Source organism: Delphinapterus leucas, chromosome 9, assembly GCF_059928025.1.
Source record: "Delphinapterus leucas isolate spDelLeu-1000000601 "Yukka" chromosome 9, BTC_Dleu_Yukka2, whole genome shotgun sequence".
Classification (NCBI taxonomy): domain Eukaryota; kingdom Metazoa; phylum Chordata; class Mammalia; order Artiodactyla; family Monodontidae; genus Delphinapterus; species Delphinapterus leucas.
This window is the reverse complement of record NC_143137.1, coordinates 2695832-2718249: the sequence shown is the minus strand read 5'-3', so window position 1 is coordinate 2718249 and position 22418 is coordinate 2695832.

The following is a 22418-nucleotide window of genomic DNA, read 5'->3' as shown; positions in this document are numbered from 1 at the left end:
CAATCCAGGAGCCCGGCCCTGGAGAGGGGCCCTGTCCACTGTGTTCCCACCCCCTTTCCATTGGCGTGGTTGTCACCCTCACTACCTCTGTCACCGCAGTGCCAGCTGACGGGCAGCCTGGGGGGGTCCTTTCCACACGGTCCCACCACCAGTGCTGGGGAAACTCCGGGATGTGCTTAACTTCTTCCTTCCTCAGCGCTGGGGCATGAGGTAGAGGGGCCGTGAAGGGAGAAGGAAGGGAACGCGCGTGTCCTGGGACTGTCACACTGAAGTCGTCACCCCTCACCACGTCAGCGTGCTCTCTGAGCCAAGCAAGGGAGACCCAGACTCTCATTTCTCCCCGTGAAGTTCCTTCCGGTGTGTTTCTACTGTGAAATGAGAAGGGAAATCTCTGTAGAAACACCTTGGCTAACGCTTAGGAATCTGGTCGTGGAGCACACGACGCTCGCTCCGCGTTAACTGGCTGTGTGATATGGACAGAGATACACAGGAGGATGGACGGACAGATACCAGTCAGCCTGACCTGGGTCAGGAGTCCACACTGTGACCGAGCACCGAGGTAGTGGGTGCAGGGGTCCCCCCGCCACGGCAGTGACTTCCAACTCAAAACGGATTCGACGTTATTTCTCGAGAGCAGAGAGTCTCTTCACAAATTGCGTATGTCTGAGTGGGAAAATCATTCACTATAAAAACTCACAGTACAGTGTCTCTCGGAAAACATGGCAGAATGAAAAGCATAAAGCATCTATTTTTCCAAGTTTATTAACAAACGACTGTGACACCCCCTGTGTGAGAGGATCGTGTCGGCTGGGCTGAGCGTTCACAATCCCATCCGGAGCGCATCCACAAGGGCCCACGGCTGCCGGAGATTTTAATGTGTTGGAGAGTGACTTTCAACATGCGTGGCCTGAGACCCAGGATTAGTAATGCATCCTCCTTCACCGCCACAGGTTCTAAAGCTGCAGCCAGTATTGTAGAGAAAACTAGCCAGTGAGGCCCAAGAAAGCAGCTCGACTGGGGTCAGGTGCTTACGGACTGAGGGGTGGTGGTGGGGAATTTGCAAGTCCTCCAGAAACCCAAATGTCAGTCTGCACCTCCATCCTCGTATTAGGCCTGGTGGCAAATGGCTATAGGACCAAAACATTTGTGAGCATGTTGGAGTCTGGAAAGCCACGGGGCCCCATCCCCAAACGCTTCCCTGGACAGTGGCTGAATTGGCGCCACTGGGAACCCATCTCTGGGGAAGGGATGCTTTCTCCGTGAAGTCCTTGGTGTGGGTCTGGGTGATTAAGGTGAGGACACCGTGACAGAGGGCAGGGGTCCTCCAGAGAGAGGAAGGGGGCGGGATGCCAGGATTCTCAAGGGTGAAAAGGAGGTCAGAGCAGAATGCTGGTGCATTGCAGGCTGTGGAAATAGGAAATCAGGGCCCTGTGGAATTCTGCAAGGTTTTTGGAATTTTCATCCTATATGTTGGAAAGAAGTGTAAAAATACAAAAATATTCAAAAAATAAACAAATGTTAAAAAAAAAAAGAACCATCCACCTCTACTTAGAAGAAAGGGTATAAGATAAATGCATTTGTTTTCTGTAGAAAGAATGAAAAATACAGTGCTGGGTTTTTCCGTTTGTTTTTGCTTCAGGAATTGGGCTGGACTTTGAAAGCTGGAAAAAAATTAAAATCCGATTTTAAATGAGTGGTGCTTTTTCCGCAGAACCTCCATTCTCTGCCCATCGCCCTAACAGCACAAGGGCACATTTTCCTTCGATATCGAGTTCATTGCTTTACTCAGAAAGTCAGGAGTCGCCCTCAGAGCGATCAGGGCCCCCCCACCACGTCCACCAGTGACAGCAGAGGACAGCCAGTCTGCAGTGTATCTGGGACGACGGGGGAAACACGATTTTCTACAGACTGGGTTTGAAATACGTTTTCCAGGCTTTTGGAAAGGCCTCGTTTCGTCTTCGGATGCTCTCGGGGTGACCTGAGATTGCGGCCCCGAAGGCATCCCCGGTGGTTCTTTCAGCCACGGAAGTCCTGGCAGTTCAGGAGGGCGGCCGCCTGGCTCTCCCTGCCCTGGTGATGGAGCCCGGCTGGCGGCCAAGATGCTAACTCTGGCCACTGAGACTCACGGCATGCAGACCGGCCGGGCTCTGCGTCAGCCGCTCCGCCGTCTGCCCGCAGGCTGGACGCCCACCCGGCGTGGCCCCCACGCTGTGGCTCTTTCCCAGTTGTCTTCCAGGCACAGCGGCCGGGCTGGGATGGCAGGTCTGGGGAGGCTCGGTGGGTTCCAGGGGCAGGCGTTGCCCCGGCAAATGCTCTTTTCTACCAAGAGTGTTTTGCTTTAGTCAATCAGGGGTGTGAGGGTTCGCTGCTCGCCCCGCCCCCGAAAGCCAGCCGTGGACAGAGAGGACGGTCCTGCAGCCCCGCCGAGGACACGGCCGCTCACCCGGGCTCTCCTTTCTCTGCACACACTGCGCAGCCGCCCCTCTGAACCCTTTGTTCCTCTGACTGCTGTTCCGAATTTACACTATTTGATTTTAGCTTGACGAGAAAAATGATCCCTGCTTAAGAGCGGTTCACAGTGGCCTGCCCCGGAGCCGGCGGTAATCAGGCAGCAAGGGGGTGTTTCGTGACCGTTGGACCAGGCAGAGGGCCGGGGGCAGCCGCTCGGGGTCCCTGCTGCCCCGGGGCCAGCACGATAGGTGAAAACTCTCCTGGAAGGGAGTCCCGCCCGGGTGTGCTTTTAATATCCATCTTTACACGGTTATGCTTTTAATATACGGAGACGAGCACTGAGGTCGGGTACCGACGGCTTCCTGGGCTTCATCCACAGCTGCGGGTTGTCCAGCTACCACAAGGCCAGCAGGCGTTATCATCACGCAGCCCCCTCCCCAAATGAGGTCTTCCATGAGGCAACATTACCAAATGCAGAACCAGGGGAGGAAGAGACCCCTTACCTAGCCCTTCCGGCACCTCACTCCATCCCACCCCCTAGTCCTACCGTTTAAGAAAACGTCAGTCTTTCCAGTGGGGACAGGGGTGTTGGCTGTGATGGAGGGTTCTTGTATACTCATTCTTCAGCTTTCTTTGAGCCAGGGAATCTGCTCCATAAAAGGGACCCGCAGCTCCTACGAGAGCCAAGGGCAAGGTGAACCAGCCTAGGAGACATGAATATGCATGGGGTCTGGAGTCAGACAAACTGAGTCTGAATCCTGCCACTTACTAGCTGTGACATAAGCAACTTGTTTAATCTTTCAGAGCTTCCATTTCCTTATCTGTGCAATAAGGTTAAACATAACGGGTCTCTGTAATGATTAGACAAGATATTGGATCTCACTCAAGTTCACAAAATGGCAGACACACTCAGCAAGTGTTAACTTTACCTGTTGCCCCATCTGATCATTCTTGTATCAAGTTTCCGCTTCGGGCTCTCACTCAGGGTGCTGCATGTTGACTGAGCACCTGCTAAGTGCTGGCGGCCATGCGCAGAGCAGCTCCTCCCTGGAGGAGCTCACAGATCACACGGATGTAAAGACAAACAGGTGACAAGGCTGTGTGACGAGCACTGGCAGAGTATGTGGTGCCCGAGGGGGGCGGGTGGGAAGCCTGCGTGAGGAGCTGCTGCCCTTCCAGCCAGATCTTTAGGGATGAGCTGGAGCTTAGAGAAGTGGATACGGAAGGAGGGGCACTTGGTCAGGAGGAATAGCAATTACAGGTTCGCGAGGCTGCTGGGAGGTCAGAGGACGGGCAGGGCTTGGTGGGAGATGGGTGGCCGTGGGCTGGCATCTTCTCTGTGAGGAAGAGGACACCAGAGAGGTTTCCAATTAGGGAAATGTTATCGTCCGCATTTTGTTTGGGGACGATAATTCTGCCAAGAATGTCTGCGTGGATGCAGGTGGAAGCCAGCCTGGTGGACTGTGGCTGCTGAAGTAATCCAGAGGAGGGTGGGAAGGGGTGGCATGAGGGGTGCGGGAGGCTGCAGGCCAGGTCCAGAGGCAGACCTGGGGAGGAGGAAGGAGAGCGATGGCAGCGCTGGGCAGAGCTGCGGGGCTCAGGAGGCTGGGTGGGGCCTTGGGCCAAGACGGTCCTTCCTATTAGGTTCAGTTGTTTTCACAGGACATTGCCTGGTCTCATCACAGCAGCCCTGTGGGATTGGCTGGTCGACTGACTGGACCTATTTTCCAGATGTGGCTACTGAGGCTTGGACAAATTTAGCAGTTTGGCCAAGATCGTGTTGTGAAAATAAGTGCTGAAACCAGAATGCAGCTTCTGGCTCCAAGTGCAGCGCTGTGCTGAGTCCTCGAGGTTTGCTTCCCAGGACCCCAAGGGTTTGAAAACAGTGACTTTGGGACCAGCTGCTTCTGTCTCCTGGAGACAAGGGCACAGGGCCAGGTGAGGCCTCCGTCAGGACTGGCCGGTGGGCCAGCACCACCGTGTGCACTCAGAGCTCCTCTGCCAGCCCCCCGGGCCCCGGGGCCCTGCACCCGCGCGGCCCACAAACAGCCTGTGTCCTTGATTGTAGTGAAAACGATGTCAGCTCAGTGTGGTGAGGCGGGTTATCTCGGGCTGCCCAGAGGTCTCGTGGAAGCTGGGAGAAGTCGTTTCTACTTAAGTAACGCAGTCTCTTGTGAGATCAACTATTTCAACAATGGAGAGTGCCTGGGAGATATTTTTAACAGGAGTCAGTGGTGAGAGGATGGAGAACAACTGTTTCTTTATTCCTCTCCATCCGCTGTGGTTCCCCGAGTCCCGCCCCAGCGGCGCCTTCCCGGCCCCTTCTCAGCTCTTCTCACTTTACTGCTGTAACCAACCGCATGTCAGCACCTACCGTACCTGCCTGGAGTTGTCAACTGAGCAGGACCCGGGCTTTTTCTAGCCCGTGGACACACCTCCGGAGGCGCGGGCCTTTCTTCCTCGACTGTGGCTGTTGTCTTTCCCTGTCCCGACAGCCCTGCGTGCCTGGTGCCTCTGACTCCATAGTAGCTCCTTAAACACAAGCACGGGTATCAGCTGAGGAGGGGTAGGCGGGGCCAAGGCAGCCTGATCGGAATCACCTGGGTGGTTCTTTACGCCAACACCCAGCCCGCGGGCACTCGCCCAGGAGGGAGGGGCTTGAGGGCAAACGCGGTGGTGCCCCTCTGCTCGGGAGGTTAGGACCCCAGAAACACCCGGGGCGCGGGGTGGGGGTGGTAGCCCAGAGGGGGCGCTTCTCCTGTGCGTGTCTTTGTAGCTCCTCGTTCAGTCTTCTTTCTTTTAATATAATTAATTAATATATTTATATTGGAGGATAGCTGGTCTACAGCATCGTGTCAGTTTCAGGCGTACAGCAAAGTGACTCAGTTATACATATACATGTGTCCATTCTTTTTCAGATGCTTTTCCCCTATAGGTGGCCGTCAGTCTTGAGGTTTGAATTGGTCTCGGTGGGAGCATTTCCACCACTGAAACCAGCAAACAGCGCGAATCCCAGGCGACCCCCCCCCCGCGTCCCACCCCCCAACAAAGTGGCAGAGGTTGCCCAGCCCAGCCCTGCTGAGGACTCTCTGCTTCCGGGGCAGGCACATCCTCAAGGAGTTACTGGGCCGCCTTGGAAACGAGAGTTTGCTTTTGTTTTTTTTTAACCCTGGACACCTGACGAGAACTCGGTCCAAATTTAAGCAGGAAATCTTGGTCTCCACGGCCTGACACTGACCATTTCTCTAGTCCTGCCCTCCCTATTCACGCAACGCAGAAGCTCATAAATTCTCTAGTCCTGCCCTCCCTATTCACGCAACGCAGAAGCTCATAAATTCTCTAGTCCTGCCCTCCCTATTCACGCAACGCAGAAGCTCATAAAACCTTCAGGACAGTCTGTACTAAAAGATAGTGTTTATTTAGCACTTAACACGGACCAGGCCCTGTGGCAGAGGACTTCATGGCCACTAATTGTTTTATCCTCTCCAGAACCCTATGAGGCCGATAACAGGCCGATATTAGGAGTTGAATTGTGCCTCCAAAGGATATGCTGCAGTCCTAACCACCAGTACCTAAGAATGTGACCTTGTTTAGAAGTAGGGTCATTGCAGATAAGATTATTCAGACGAGGTCATCCTGGAGGGGGCGGACTCAGTCCAATATGATTGGTGTCCTTGTAATATTTATTTATTTATTTTGGCTGTGTTGGGTCTTAGCTGTGGCACGCGGGATCTTTCGTTGCAGTGCACAGACGCTTCATCGTGGTGCACAGGCTTCTCTCTAGTTGTGGCGCGTGGGCTCTGTAGTTGGCGGCACGTGGGCTCCCTCGTTGAGGCGTGCGAGCTCAGTAGTTGTGGCACGTGGGCTCTCTAGTTGTGTCGCACGGGCTTAGTTGCCCCGCTGCACGTGGGATCTTAGTTCCCTGACCAGGGATCGAACCGGCGTCCCCTGCATTGCAAGACGGATTCTTTCCCACTGGACCACCAGGGAAGTCCCTGGTGTCCTTTGAAAAAGAGGGAAATTTGGACACAGACGCACAGGGAGAAGGCCATGTGACGATGAAGGGAGAGATTGCATTGGCGCGTCTACAAGCCAGGGAAGCCAAGGATGGCTGGCCCACACCAGAAGCCAGGAGAGGGGCCTGGCACAGAGTCTCCTTCTAAGCCTCAGAAGGAACCAACCCTGCTGACACCTTGAGCGTGAGCTTCTGGCCTCCAGAGCTGAAAGCATAAATGCCTGTTGTCTCAGCAGCCCAGTCTGTGGCGCTTTGTTGCAGCAGCCCTGGGAAGTGAGTGCACTGAGCGCTAGGGAAGTCAGGAGACCGGAAAGCCATCCAAAGGCGCTGGGAAATGCCCATCGACAGGGGAACGGATGAAGAAGTTGTGGTGCTTGTACGCAGTGGAATATTACTCAGCCATAAAAAGGAATGAAATAATGCCATTTGCAGCACCATGGATGGGCCCAGACAGGATCGTACTAACTGAAGTTAAGTCAAAGACAAATATAATATGATATCACTTATATGCAGGATCTTAAAAAAATGATACAAGTGAACTTATTTACAAAATAGAAACAGACTCACAGACTTAGAAAACAAACTTATGGCTACCAGAGTGGGGAAGGTGGGGAAGAGGGATAGATTGGGAGTTTGGGATTGACATATGCACATTACTATATATAAAATAGATAACCAACAAGGACCTACTGTAGAGCACAGGGAACTCTACTCAATACTCTGTAATAACCTACACGGGAAAAGAACCTGAAAAAGAATAGGTACATGTATACGTATAACTGCGTCACTTTGCTGGACACCTGACACTAACACAACACTGTTAATCAACTAGACTCCAATATAAAATAAAAATTAAATATAAATAAATAAACAAGACAAAGCAAGACAAAACAAAAAACAAAACAAGGGTGCTGGGAGGTGAGGAGAGAGCAGCAGGGCATCAGCCCTCATACTCACACAAGCCTGAGGAGACAGCATGGCAAAGCGTGAGAACTCCAGCGGAGACCTTCCGGAGTGAAAGACCCAGCCGCTGAGCATCCCACGTGGCTGCCGGGCCCGGCCAGGACGGCATCTTAGGACTCCAGATCTACCTGCAGGGCTCGGCTCGCTGTGGCCCTGCCTCTGGGCTGCTCTGTCCTGAGCCCCAGCCACTCTCCCGGGCTGCAGCGTCATCAGATGGTAACCGTGCTTCCCAGGACCCCGAGGATTTTAAACCCAAACGTTTCTACCACTGCTGCCGAATGCCACCTGTTCCTCCCTTTCCCCCCTACCCCGCAGACCCCAGCATCCTTGAGCCCTTTAGTTCCTTGCAGGTGGGTCTGAAGGCTCTAGGGTTTTCCAAGAAGAGATAAACACATGCTTTCTCCACGTTGCAGAGGTCTTTCTCCCCACAACTCTCTATTCAGTTCTCTGTACACCAGGAAAAAGCCTCAATTTTTTTATACCTTTGTATATTTATTCTATTTTTTAATTTATTTTTTATTTTATATTGGAGTATAGTTGCTTTACAATGTTGTGTTAGTTTCCAGTGTTCAGCCAGCAAACTGATTTAGTTATACATACACATATATCTATCCTTTTTTCAGGTTCTTTTCCCGTGTAGGTCATTACAGAATATTGAGCAGAGTTCCCTGTGCTCTACAGTAGGTCCTTGTTGATTATCTATTTTATATATAGTAGTGTGTATATGTCAGTCCCAACCTCCTAGTTTATCCCTGCCCCCCCCTTCCCCTTTGGTAACCATAAGTTTGTTTTCTGCGTCTGTGAGTCTAATTCTGTTTTGTGAGTACATTCACTTGTGTCATTTTTTTGATTCCACATATAAGTGATATCATACAGTATTTCTCTTTGTCTGACTTACTTCACTTCATATAATCACGTCTAGGTCCATCCATGTTGCTGCAAATGGCCTTATTTCGTTCTTTTTCATGGCCGAGTAATATTCCATTGTAGACATGTACCACATCTTCTTTATCCATTCTTCTGTCGATGGACACTTAGGCTGAAGAAGCCTCAACTTTAACTTCCAGCTGACATCTGGTAATTTCCCTTTCATGCAGTGGAGCCCAGGGGGCCACCAGAAAAGTCTCAGGTGGGACAGAGCGACGGCCGACACATACCCTAAGGTGGGAATTCTGAAGGGGCACCCAGCACCCAAAGGCTGGCAAGCCCCTTCTTCTCCCTCGGAGGTTCCCTAGCCTCCCCCCGGGCCTCATTCACTGCTGGCTCTCACACTGGCCTCACCGGCTTGCTGGGACAGCCTGGGGGGCCAGAGCTGCAGGACCTCATCTTTGAATTCTGAGCCTCACACAGTACCTGGATCTCCTAGAAGCTTCGTGAAGACTAGCCTAGTGGCTGGGAGCCACGCGGCCCGGGCTCCAGTCTGATTCTGCCACGTGCCTGCTGCGTCCTTCGAGAGTTGTGTCACCCACACGTGCCTCAGCTGCCTCATGTGTAGAGGTCACGATAGCACTGACCTCAAACGGCTGCTGTGAGGGGGGAAGGGTTCATATCTGCAAAGTGCCTGGAAGGTAGGAAGCATCAGGTCACCGTGCATTCAGGGAGCAGGTGAGTGCAGGAGCGCTGGGACTTCCCGAGGATGCGTGCTGGTCCAGGGCTGGGCAGCGGGTGCGGGCCCACCTCCCTCCCCCTCTGCAGCCCACATGGGGCAGGGGGTCCACAGGAAGCGCAGCTGCACCCCACAGGCCTCGAAGGGTCCAGGCCCCTTGTCTGCCCAGTTGTTCTGCATGCTGTGTCCTGGGGTGTCACCCGCACCCGTGTGGCACTTGTTCTGCCTCCGGGTAGGGGGAGGGGGAGAGGAAAGTCCAGGACAAGAGGCTGCCTTTGTGAGGACATGTCCCGGAGGTGACAGCGTCTGCTTGTCCAATGGACCAGATCCCCTCCCTGGCCACCTGGCTTCCGTCTCTTTCTGGTCAGTTGTCCAGCTGACACTCCTTGGCGAGGTTCTGTTGCTAAAAGGAAGAAGGGGAGACTGGATGCTGGGGGACAGTTAGCAGACTCGGCCCCAGAGTGTAAAGCACGAGGTCATCATCTTGAAAGCAAGGTTTGGTTTGCAGGTGAAGCAGCGCTGAAGGGAGTGAGGGCTGGGTTCCCCCCACCTCGAGGACTTCCCGTTAACTGATGCATTTCCTGGTTTTCTTTGTTTGTTTGGTTTTGGTTTTTGGTTTTTTTGACCACGCTGCACGGCGTGCGGGATCTTAGTTCCCCGACCAGGGATCGAACCTGCACCCCCCTGCAGTGGAAGCGCAGAGTCCTAACCACTGGACCGCCAGGCAAGTCCCAATGCGTTTCCTGTTTAGATTCATTTCATAAGCGAGGTCCATTCACCGGTCGACTCATCCATCACAGTTGCCACTGCACCTGATGTCCCCACAAGTTCACGTCACAAACGCCAGGGAGGCTGAGCTCGTCCCATTTTCCAGGTGAGTCTCGCAGCGGAGTGATTTGTTTGTTCACGGTCACACAGTCCGCACCTCGCGGACTCAAGATTCGAACCCGGGCCCACCTCCCACCTCCCTCGAGTCTGCTATGTGCGCAAGAATCAGCATAAACACAATTCACTGATTCATGGAAAAGGAGCATGATTTGATTGGACTTGAGCTGAGACTTTTAGGAGGAGTGGGCGATGCTCACTTCAGCTGCCCCTGGAACTTCAAATTGCGCCATTAGTTCCTCATCCCAGGAGCCGGGATCTAACAGGACTTCCACACCAGCCCCTTTCAAAAATGCAAGTCACATGGGAGAGTCAGTGAAATGCTGAAGGCTTCCGCTGAGCAAAGCTGCAAGAAATCAAAGTTTCCCGACTTTGCCAGCCTGGTAACGCTGCCAGGTGCCAGCCTGTAGCACTTCTGTCAGAAACCCAGCTGGCATGAACGTGGCTTTTTAATCCAGGCTGGAGTAGCCTCCCGCATTCAGAAATTCTTTGCCTGACGACAGAAGTCTGAACCAGGCCTCGCTCTCCCTGTAGCTACAGGGGGAGGGACGGGACGTCTCTGAAAAAGTCGGCCCCATTCTGGGAACCAGATTAACGCACCCCAAGACGGGGTGCAGAGGCGGGGCCAGCCCAGCTCTGCAGCCTCGCCCCAGGACCCCAGCCCCTCCTGGCTGAAAATGATAGCTTTGGGTGGGGAAGGTTATTCAACTTGGGTTTTAACACAGTATTGAAACCAAAGAGGAAAATTCTTTGAAGAGATGGGATGCAGCTGAATTTAAGAGAAATAATCAAATCTGTGGCTTTTTCTGCCTCCGTTACCCTCCCCCCGACTCCCGTATCTAGCCTACAGCCCTGGCAAAGTAATTCCCCCGCAAACTTCATGATGTAACCTCCTGCCTAGACGCCTTCGGCTCTTCCCCGTTGCAGGCAGAATCCAGCCCAAACAACCTCGCTTGATTCTCCCTTCTTTTCTTCCTCAAAAACAAAACGTTTGAAAAACTGATAAGGATGGTATGGTTATCCCAGCCTGGGTCCTGTACCACTTCCACCCCGGGGCCGGGCACTGGGCTCAAGCACTGGCAGCCTCCGCTGGGCCCATCCATCAGGCAGGGACGGCAGCCTGCAGCCCCGGCCCGGCCAGCGTCCTCGAGGGACAGTTGACCGCTGGTCACGTTCTCTAACCCAGATCTGCTACCAAGGCCCCAACATGGCAAGAGGCTAAATCATGAGCTTCTCTGCTTGGGCCCCCATGGCCTAAAGAATACAGTTCTGGTCTGGCACCCAGAGCCCTCTAAGACCCGCCCTGGACAAACACCCCGCCCTCCCTGGCTCTCCTGGCCCTCAGCTCCCTGGATACCAGAAGATATTCAAACCTTTGCACCTTCACACAAGCAGTTCCCTGGGATCACAGCATCCCTGCTCCTACCTGCGCAAACTTGCTCCCTTCAAGGCCCAGAACCAGTGCCCCTTCTTTCAAGAAGACTTCCTGCTCCCCAGCCACAGAATCCAATACACCGCTGCCTTCTCTCTGGGTACAGCCAAGGACAGCATTGTTTTTACCTTCCCGGGGCTTCCTGTTTGTGCTATGGCTGTACGTAATTGCCTAATAGATTGTAAGTCCCTCAAAGAGAAAGACCATGCATTGGTCATCTCTGTGTCCCTCCTTCCTGGTGCCATGGACGTGACCCAATCAGCTTTATAGAAGGATGTGTAGAGGTTGAGTGGTGCCCGCCCCGCCCGCCCAATTCCTGTGTTGAACCCTAGCTCCCAGGACCTTAGGATGTGACTGTATTTGGAGATGGGCCTTTAAGGGGGTGGTTAAGATAAACTGATGTCATTAGGGTTGGCCCTGATCCAATGTGACCGGTGTCCTTATAAGAAGAGGAGGTCAGGACACAGACACACACAGAGGGACGGCCGCGTGAGGACACGGGGAGAAGATGGTGTCTACACAGCAAGGAGAGAGGCCTCAGGAGGAAGCAGCCCTGAGATCCTCACCTGGATCTCGACTTCTGTCCCCGTGAGTATTTCCTCCTCATTCAGAAGACCAGCAGACTGCGGACAGCTGTCCTTGCCCTCCTTTGTACTATCAAGGACGCAGGGGAAACCCCTGAATGAAGGGCATGGCCCTCTCCAGCCACTTGGGTCTCTAAGGAGCCCCTGACCATCACTTACGCCCCACAGGCACCGTGGTCCTGAGGCTGAGTCACTGGCACCCAGAAAGGGGCGGGTGGGGGACTGGAGGAAGGGGAGACTCAGGGAGGGAGCAGCTGAGAGGCGAGGGGTCCCTGTCTCCAGCTTCGGAGGTCCCCCGAGCCTCCCTGCTAGGGGAGCGCCCCGATGTGACAGACAGCGCCCGTCCTGGCTCCTCACGAGCTTGCACCCTGGCATTTACACCACTGCCCAACCCCTGCAGGAGAGCTGCCACCACCAACTAAGGGAACAGGAGAGCCAGAAGCCCGTTCTGTTTTGAAGATGTCAGCATACAGGCGGATCAAAAGTTGAGCCCGGAGGCTGCTGTCAGCTCCTCAAGCACATAACTTCATACAGTTCCCAAGATCCCGGCGCAGGACCCACGGCAGGGGTGGCAGGGAGGGAGGGGCAGAGGGAGGGGTCAGTGGGGGGACCTGATGTCTCAGCGAGGTCTCCAGGCCCTGCAGGATGGCTGGTGTGACAGACGGGGCGGGGCGTCACCCCTGCACCGTTCGTCCCCGGGGGCGCCCAGCAGCAACGCTGAGACGCTGCACCAGCGTCACCGGCCAGGGCCCCATGCTCCTCTGGGGCTTCCCCAGAACATTCCCGAGAAAGCAGCTGTTATTTTCTTCACTGGGCAGTTGAGAAAACAGGTCCAGAGCTCACCCAGGGAAGGGCCAGGACCAGAAGGGTGGCTCTTTCCCCGCCCACCCTGGGAGCTAGGGACAGTGGGGCTGCAAGCTGGGCTGGGTGCCGCCCATCAGGGCAAGGATTGAAGTCAGGGAGAGCTAGGTCGGAGGTGTGTGTGTGTGTGTGTGTGTGCGTGTGTGTCCCTTAGCACCCCGAGAGCCTGCGTCCTGCTAGGGGTCATTTGTGCATTTTTGTGTAAGGGCACATACCCACTGATGTGTCCCTCTCTGTCGTCTTTCCATTCCCAAGCTTTGTTCAGTGCCCTCACATCCTCAGCAGGCACTGAGCTCCAGGCTGGGATTCCTGCCGCCTCTCACTGCATGACTAGAAAACAGACATCAGAGGGGAACGCATCAAGTTGAGTATGTTACGATATTGGCATTTATTTTATCTTATTTAACAAATTTGTACGTAGTATTTACCATGTGCCAGGCACTGTGCTAAATGATTTACAAATATTAACTCATTTTATTTAATCCTCAAAATAAACCTAAGAGGCAGGTACTATCCCCATTTGAAAGACAAGGAAAGTGAGGCACAGAGAGGTGAAGACACTCACTCAAGGTCACACAGCTACTAAGTGGCAGAGGTGGATTAAAATCCAAGCGGTCTGGGTCCAGAATCTATCATTTTAAGGGTTCTTTGCTACAGAAAGAACTCTTCATTTTTAAAACGTTTCTAACTGCAAATACCTATATAGGAAAGTGTTACCACAATGTCTGTGTACCGCTGTTGAGCAGAGATCCCGCCCGGCTTGCGGTGGATGGCTTGGGGTCGGCACCATGAGGGTGGGGGTGGGTTGGTCTGGAGCTGGGCTGGTTGGCTTTCAGCTCCCCACCTCTCCTCTCAGCCCACCCACCTTCTCCCACCCTAGGCCCAGCTCTACTCAGGATCCCAAAGCTGTTAAACCCTTAGTGGAGATGCTCTTGGTCAGCTAAACCTCCTGGAGTAAAGGAAAGCCCGTCCCAAGGAATGAGCCTCTCGTGGTGAAACTCCAGGCACTGTGGCGCCAGGACAGGCAACTATTTGGGATGGGGGAAGGACTTCCCCGTTTCCCTACCCTCAAACCCCTGGCAGGCTGCTTCCGGCTGCATTTGAGGACAGCTCAGCCCCAAGTGGTCTGGGTGCATCAGGTCATCATGACCTCGAAGGCCGAGGGGCGTGTGCCCTGCTGGGGGCGACCACGTCTTGCCCTTGCCTGTGTCTGAACAGGCGCATGTACAAAGTCCCTGCAGTTGTGCACCCGGGTTTGCGTGGGTTATTGCGTCCCGTCCTTCCTCCCCTCCAGCCTCACCCCGGACTCTGCCAGACATGGGTGTGCTCACACCCGACCCTGGGCCCCAGGAGCCGGTGGGAAATCAGAGTCCTAACAGTGCAGGTGCTTGATTTGAAAAGATCAAGAAAGAAACCCAGGCTGACTCTGCCACTCACAGCCTTTGGGTCACAGCTCCCGAGGGAAGATCCTGGCCGCTCAGTGATTCTAGATGGCTTGGGGGTGTGTGGGAACGTGTGTCACAGTGCGTCTGTGTGTGTAAGTGTGTGCGCACGTGCGTGTGGGTGAGTCCTTGTCTTGCGACCGGACCCCTCTAATGAGGATTTCCTGTCTCCCAGTCGAATCCCATAAGCCTGGTGCTCTTGGGAGCTGGTCTTTCGGAGAAACCAGCCACTGAGATTTGCTCTGCTCTGCTGGTCTCCAGGACCCCAGATCTCTCTAAATCTCGGCCTGGATGAGGCACGTTTGATTTCGCTGCACTTTCAGATCCCCCTCACCTGCATCCGATCAGCCCTGACTGCACAAGGGCGCCCTTGGAGATGGGCAGGGCTCTGACGTGCAAACTCTACTCCACCCGCCCTGCAGAATTCCCTGGGGCCACACTGGGGCCTCCTTACAGCCCTGTGAACTCCGGATGGCGGTTCCAGTTCCAGGGGCCCAGATAGAATGGCCGGAAGTCCCCGAGCACTGACCCTCCCTCGCCGCATCACCTGCCCAAGGAGTCACCAGAAGTGCACGTGCAGAGGAAATTGCTCTGATAGCATCTCCCCTTGAACTCACGCCTGGAACCAGGGCCTGGAGAGACTCGAATGGGTAACCCACCCGCCTGTGCCCCGAGTTCCGGAAGAGGGCTAGTGAATACTGGAGTTTGCATTGCCTGGGGAGAGATGGAATTTCTCACCTGGTCCACTTCCTCTCTTTGTAATTATCATGAACAGTAGCGCAACCCCTCCTTCTCCAGACCTTGGTGACCTGGGGGAAGGCGCAGAGGAAAGAGTTCCGGGCTTTCTGTGCTGTTCCATATTATATTAGCTCCTGTTTCTGCTGTAACAAATTACCGCAAACGTCGTGGCTTTTGAAGCAACGCACATTTTTCATCTCACAGTTCGGCAGGTCAAGCTCAACACGAGTCTCCCTGGGCTGGGCCGGTGCGGGCCGGGCCGGTTCCTGCTGGGGCTCCCGGGAGAAGCCGTGTCCTGCCTTTTCCAGCTTTAGGGCCCCACGCTCCACGGCTCGTGGCCTTTCCTCCGTCTTCAAAGCCAGCAGCATGGCATCCCTGCGACCTTCCTCCTAGGTCACATCACTCTCCATCCGCAGCCGGGCAAGGCTCTGCACTTGCAGGGACTGGGGGCCTAGACGGGACCTGAGCAAGCCGCTTGTCCCTCGGGACCCTCCTCACCTGCCGGGTAGGGTGACAGTGCCTGCCTGCGTCACAGGAGGGGTGAGAACCAGACACGCTGGGCTGGACAAGGTTTGAAAAGCTGTGAGTGTTGTGAATGGCACGGGTACGAGCACTTTCTGGGACGGGGTGGGGCATCGAGCAGAGGCCACTGGAAGCACTGGTGCCTCTCGGGCGCTCACAGCCTGGAAACCCCAATCCCTCCCCTCCTTGGACACTTAGAATCACCCATCATGTGGCCCCGGGAGACCAGGGCACGTGGCAGGGTGGGTGTCTCCTCGGGGAGCTGCGTGCAGAGCTGTGTCCCCACGTCACTGGGTCACACCTGGAAGGTACCCCCCTCCCCGGGCTGCAGAGAGGCATGGTTCAGAAGAGGAGGCTCCACCCCGGGCTGGAACGTGCCAGGCTGACTCAACACCGGCCCCATGCTGGAGAAGCTCAGGGGACAGTGCTCAGGGAGTAGATGCCTGCCGGGGGGATGGAAGGCCCTGACGGGGTGCACACCCCGTGCCGCTGATCCGGAGGCGCGGGAAGCCCTCAGGGGAGGGCGTTAGAGTCAAGTCAGAGAAGGTGAGACAGGGCTTTGGGCGGAGGGCAGTCCCCAGGAGCAGTCACGGAGCGTGAGGGCGTGGGTGCTCCGGAGCTAACCCCCCTCCCAAAGCAGCCTCACCTCCAGGCAAGGCTGTGAGAAAGAAGCCCCAGGTGTGGCCTGGACCCCTGGAACCTCTGTATCTTCAGGATGCCGGGGATGCCCCCAGGGTTACCGTCCGCTGAGATCGGGGATCGTGGCTCTGACGGAGGATGTTTGTTCATGAGCAGATGTTAGCTGAGCGCCTGCCGTATGCCAGCACTGAGCTAGGCGCTGGGCGCAGCCTCCCCTCGTGGGCTGGACACGTGAGCAGCGGGCATTCATTACGCACTCTGTAATGAACTCAGTGTTGCGAACGCGTTTGTTGTTCATTCTTCATTCTGTCGTTCACACGACAAGCGTCCCTGGGGTCCTCCTGTGTCCCAGGCCCGGTGAACATGCCAGTGAACAAGACACACAAGTCCACCCCGGAGCTCGGCTCCCGTGATGATGATGGGTAACAATGACCAGCGTTCTCTCGGCGATTCCTTTTCACAGCAGCCACAGGTTAATCTATGCCTGACTCGGAAATAAAAAACCCGGGAACAACTTAACTGCGTAATTAGTTCTGGAGGATAACCAACCAATCACAGGTGAGGCTGAGTCCAAAACTAGATATGAACGCTTAGAAGTAAATAAAAATATAGCATCTTCCCCCTCACCTGAAATGTTTGCGCGTCTGAAGACATGGAAACATCTTGAACGATACAGTGTTGATTTCAGTGTTTATCATGTGTTGGTTCTACATTACGTCTGGGTCTTTAATTGTCCTAAAATGATTATTTTGTAATGAAAAGTCAGAGTGTCCTATGACAGTGTGTGAATAAAGAGGGAAGGAAGGGTAGGCGTCACAAAAGGATGGTGCATGTGGGCCGGCCCCCCTCTGCCTGGGGACTGCCTCTGGACAGGCCGGGCACATGTGGCCGGATTCATTCCAGCGGGAAAGGAAACGAGACTTCCACGCTGCGTCAGGGCCAAGAGGTTTGAGGCTAGAACTGCATTCCTCTCAAGTCTGAGACCTGAGATTCTCTGAGGATCTGCCAGGAAGTGTCCTTCTTTACTGAAAGACAAAAGATGGTAATTTTATGACCACCTTATAAATAACAGTGTCACCATCTTAGCGTGACGGACATAGATTCACTCTGTCTGAAAGAAGCATCAACAGAAGAAGTGGAACATTTGACCTTTTTCTCCAAATTTCTACTTTCCATACCCAACTAAACTGGTTTTTTTTAAAGGCAGTTTTGTTTTTTTTTTAAGATGTTGGGGGTGGGAGTTTTATTAATTAATTTATTTATTTTTGCTGTGTTGGGTCTTCGTTTCTGTGTGAGGTCTTTCTCCAGTTGTGGCAAGCGGGTGCGCGGGCCTCTCACTATCGCGGCCTCTCTTGCTGCGGAGCACAGGCTCCAGACGCACAGGCTCAGTAGTTGTGGCTCACGGGCCTAGCTGGTCCGCGGCATGTGGGATCCTCCCGGACCAGGGCTCGAACCCTTGTCCCCTGCACTAGCAGGCAGACTCTCAACCACTGCGCCACCAGCGAAGCCCTAAAGGCAGTTTTATGCAGAATTTCTGGAAATTTACAATTTCACTTGAACCTGGTGGCCCTGATACATGGTCCAGAATCTTTTTTCTCTATGGCTCTCTCTCTCTCAAATTTTTTTTTTTTTGATTCTCAGACAATACTATTGTTATTTGCTTTTTCAACAGCAAAGGTAATGCATGGTCGGTATGAGGAAATGCGCAAAACGCAAAGACAAGCTGACACTCTCCCTTAAGCCCCGCCCTCCCAGGAACTGGCGTTAGGAGCCCGGTTTGTAGACTGCCACACGCTCTCCACGTGTAGAGGGGACTTTTGCTGTTATTTATTTTTATAAAAATGGCGGTAGTGTATCAGTTTGCTAGGGCTGCCATAACAAAGTCCTGGGTGGCTTAAACAACAGATGTGTGTTTTCTCCCAGTCCTGGAGGCTAGAAGTCCCAGATCAAGGTGTCAGCAGGGCTGGTTCCTTCTGAGGCCTCTCTCCTTGGCGTGTAGACGCCGTCTTCTCCCTCTGTCCTCACATGGTTGTCCCTCTGTGTGTGTCTGTGTCCTGATCTCTTGGTATAAAGACACCCTTCGTAGTGGATTTGGGTCCACCCTGAAGATCTCATTGTAACTTAATTATGTCTTTAAAGGCCCTCCTTCCAAATACAGTCACATTCTGAGGTGCTGGCTTGTGGGGACCAATGTCTGGACTGGGGGGACAATTCAGCCCACAGCAGCTCACCATCTGCCAAACCTCAGACCACAACTCCCGCCAGTTCAACCGCATCCGCCCCGTCTGCCCTTGAATGGGCCATATGTCTGCAGCCCCGTCCACCTCCTTGTGTGCGTGTCCTCAGGTGGGACACCTGTTTCCATAGGATAAGCGACCTGCAGTGAGATTCTGCCTCCACGGGTGCATGTGTTTTTACTCATGTTGTTAAAATTGCCAGATCACTTGCCCCAAACCTTGAGTCACGTGCCCTAGACTGTATGAGAGAACCCGGTCCCCACATTGTCGCCAGACATGCATGAGGTTCTTTGTTTCTTTTTTAAACTCTCATTAAGGAAAACCTCAAACATACAGCAAAGTCCAGAGAATACAACAGTGAACCAAAATGTGCTCACCCCCCCAGCTTAAACGACCATCCACTCCTTCCTAGTTGTGTTCCGTCCACCTCCCCTGCCATATTGTGGAATATATTTAGCACAAATTCCAGACACCAACGCATCTTACCCAAATACGTCCGTATGCATTTCTAATAGACGAAGGTCTCTCAGCCACAAAACTACTATCCTGTTCTGGCATCTAACAAACTAACATTAATGCCTTCCCATCAGCGAGTGCAGACTGGCTCTCCTTAGCTGGTGACCATCCGTCAGCCGGGCGAAAAACGGTGGCTCAAAGTCAGAAAGTCCTCTCGGGAGGTGGACGGGCACCCAGCTGAGTGCTGCCCGGGGACCAAGAATTAAAACTGCTCCCACTGCTTCTGGAAACTCAACCCCCAACCCACCCTCTCCCTGCTTTTCATTGTTCGGCTGAGAAATCAGCCCCTCAGTCTGCCCAGGGCCCCCGGGTACCGACCCCACCGTGCCCCCCGCTGCCCCCGTGAGCCTGCCTGCCCAGCTCCCACCCCGGGCATTTCCCGTCTGTCTTTGCACTCACTGCCCCGCGCCTCACCCCGCCATCTCCCCCAGTATTTGCCCTTTGCAATCTGACCTCTTCTTTATGGCCTGAGTCCTGGCCCCTGGCTTTGATGCCGAGATGGAGTTGGCAGTGCAGGACACTTATTAGGGTCCAGCCTAGGGAATGGGGTGAGAGGGAGGGGCATTGCTGAGACAGCCTGACCAAGCCCGGGTACCCCGCGGGGGGTCCTGGGGCTGTGTGGCCTGTGAGAGGTGCCACGGGTGGGCTTTTGTTCCACAAGCAGCCACCTTGGGAAGGGCATGCAGTGAGGCCGACCCTGGAGGAGGTGACAGCTGGAAGAAGGGGTCTCGACAGGGCCTCTGTTTCCTGGCCCACCCGGGAGGCCTGACCAGGCCCCGGCAGCTTGGAAAGCCCCGTGGACTTGCACGTCCTCCCTGGGATGGTCGGCACTGCTGCCGGCCTCACGGCCTGCGGGGACCGGGTTTCTGTGAATTCTCTGTGCTTAGCTCCTTCCTCCTCTGGGCAGTGGGTCTGGGGGCTGACAGTGTCCCATCTGACCTTGGGCACCAGGCAGAGTCACCTGGACCCCGAGGGGCTGTTTAAGGCTTGCATGCTGGCTCCCCCCACCCCTGCCCTGGAAGGTGTGCAGTAAGCTCCTGGTACTCACTAGGATTTGCAAGCTGCTCTGAATTTTAGGGTGAACATGGCCTATGTTAAAAACTAATAACTAGGACTTCCCTGGTTGCGCAGTGGTTAGGAACCCTCCTGACAATGCAGGGGACACGGGTTCGAGCCCTGGTCCAGGAAGATCCCACATGCCGTGGAGCAACTAAGCCCGTGCGCCACAACTACTAAGCTTGTGCTCTAGAGCCCACGAGCCACAACTACTGAGCCTGCGCGCCTAGAGCCCGTGCTCCGCAACAAGAGAAGCCACCGCAATGAGAAGCCCTCACACTGCAACCAAGAGTAGCCCCCGCTCACCGCAACTAGAGAAAGCCCACGCGCAGCAACAAAGACCCAACGCAGCCAAAAATATAAAATAAATAAAATAATATATTAAAAAAACCCTAATAACTAATGGCTTGAGGCTTTGTTTCTCTGCCAGTGAGCCCTGAGGTACTGGGCCAATCCTCTGATTTGCCGTGGTTTGGATTTTTCCCCCTCTCTGTACTGGAAGAGTCAGCTCAGTCGCCCTAGAGGGTCACTGAGGAGAGAACTTATCTTCCAAAGCACCGAGTCACCAATGGGATCATCTCGGAAGGGGGGTGTGAGGAGGGCCATCCCCAAGGCCCCGGGCCACCTGATGCGGCTGCCCCTCCACGGGCATCCAAGGCCCAGGCAGGCTCCGGCCCCTGGAAATGAAGTCCCTGCTCGACGCTGCCCACAGACACATCCGCATCCCGGTGGGAGGCGGGCCTCAGCTCCGAGAGCGGTCGAGGGGGCGGTGAGTGGTTCCGTGTGCCCCGGGGAGATGTGTCTCCCAGTCCCATCAGCGCTGGAGCCGATCCCCTCCCCGTGGAGGGCTTAACGCGGTGGCCTTACTCTGTGCCCGTGTGTGCACGTGTGCCACACACCACGCACCCACGCACGCACGCGCGCCAAAATTCTCAAGAGCGAGGCAAGCGAACTACTCAGCGACCAGGGCGCTCGCCCCAGGTGCCAGGGAGGCCGAGGGCCGAGATGGACTCACTGCCCTGGCCGCCTCGGCTGGGTCTCCAGGAGCTCCACAAGCCAGGACAGGGGATGTTCTGAAAGGTAGGTTACTACATTTTTTAAAAGGTGCCTTTTTCCTGTAAGGCCTCCAGTTTAATAAATATCCAAGACTTACCCTTAAACTCACCAGGCTCAGAGCTGAGGACTTTGTGACGGATTTGCCACTCATCTGAGAAGTGGCCGCAATTCCGGCTGTTAGAGCTCATGGACCATCAACGCTGGGCTCCGGGGCTCCCGAGGCAGAAGTGGGCGCTGAGAAGCCAGAAGAGATGGGAAGGGTTTGGGAGGATTCGCTGCGGGAAAATGGGCCAAGGAAGGGTTTAGAAATTAAACCTTCGGGATGGAGGGCGCCTCTAGTTACAGCAGAGATGCGCGAGGCTGGTGGCTTCGCAGAAGAGGGGGCAGGCCCGGCCCGCCTCCTCAGGGGCCGGTAGCTGCACAGAGAGTTCTCTGCACCCTCCATACCCTGACCACAGGGACAGCCAGCTGCCACCCGTCCTCACTAACAACAGGGGCATCGGTGGCCACACAGAGCCTCCCTGCAAGTACATCTCTGACCCACTCTCAGAGGGCGTCTCACAGCGAGGAAACCAAGGGGCTCAGGTTGAGCTCAGGTCTCTGCCAGCGGTCCTTCCTCCGTGGTCCTCTGCCGGCTCCTCAGCCCGGGGCCACCACGCTGTGCATCCGCTCAAGGCCCTCGTCCCGTTCCTGCCCACGACCCTGCCAACCCACCCCCTTGAAATCACGACATTCTTCACACCTCTCTCCCACCCCACTCCCCAGTCCCCGATCCCATCCGCTATGGTCTGAGATGATGCGTCCCCCCCTCAGTATTCTCGTTCGGAGACCTAACCCCCAGGGTGATGGCATTAGGTGGTGGGGCCTTGGCATTGGGGGGAGGTGACTAGGTCAAGAGGGTTGAGCCCACGTGAATGGAACCTGTGTTTCCATAGAGGGGACCCCAGAGGATCCCTCACCCCTCCCACCATGTGAGGACACAGCAAAAAGATGGCCAAGGAAGCCCCGAAGAGGGTCCTCACCAGAACCCCACCATGTGGCACCCCGATCTCAGACCTCCAGCCTCCAGGACTGTGAGAAATAAACTTCTGTTGTGTCTGAGCCACCCGGTCTGTGGCGTTTTGTTATAGCAGCTCTCAGCCCGGCCTTCCCCAGTCCATCCTCCCTGCCACGTGCCTATAGAATCTCAGGTGACTTCAGGCCGGACACAGGGCTGTGTCAGATGTGGAAAGTGGAGGCTGAACACTAAAGCAGCTGTATTCCTCTTTGGTGCACGGGAATTTGTTCCACGTTCAGGCTTCAAGCGTGACAGAGACAGGAATGGGGATCCACAGCTCTGGAGCCAGAAGGACCTAATCTGACTTCTACTCCCTGGTTGTGTAACTGTAGCCAAGTAATTTACAACTTCCTTGTCT